The sequence below is a fragment of the Grammomys surdaster genome, unplaced genomic scaffold (assembly GCF_004785775.1).
Source record: "Grammomys surdaster isolate TR1022 unplaced genomic scaffold, NIH_TR_1.0 232, whole genome shotgun sequence".
NCBI lineage: Eukaryota > Metazoa > Chordata > Mammalia > Rodentia > Muridae > Grammomys > Grammomys surdaster.
Window position 1 is genome coordinate 1,890,918 of NW_021604677.1, and position 395 is coordinate 1,891,312.

Genomic DNA, 395 nt, shown 5'->3' on the forward strand with positions numbered 1-395 from the left:
ATATACATATACATATACATATACATATACATATACATATACATATATATATATATATGCTTTTTTGGGAAGGTTGGTAGATAAGGGCATAAATTTAGTTTTCACAGCATTCCAGGTTGAATGCCAGCTCTAACTGTATATAAATTCACCATGCTATATTGGATTGGTAAACTTTGGTGTGTATTTGGGCCTGGGGAATTTTGGTGTGTGATATTTTTATTTATTTTCAAGACTTTTTAATACTAAAGTAAAGAAAAATAAAATATCTTCCACGTTAAAAAAGAAAACACTTCCTTAGGATGTGTTATGCATAGATGGTTCTATAAATGATCTTACAAAAGAAAAAGCCACAAAACAAGGTTTTCTCGCCTGCTTTCCCTGTGTTTGGGTGAACC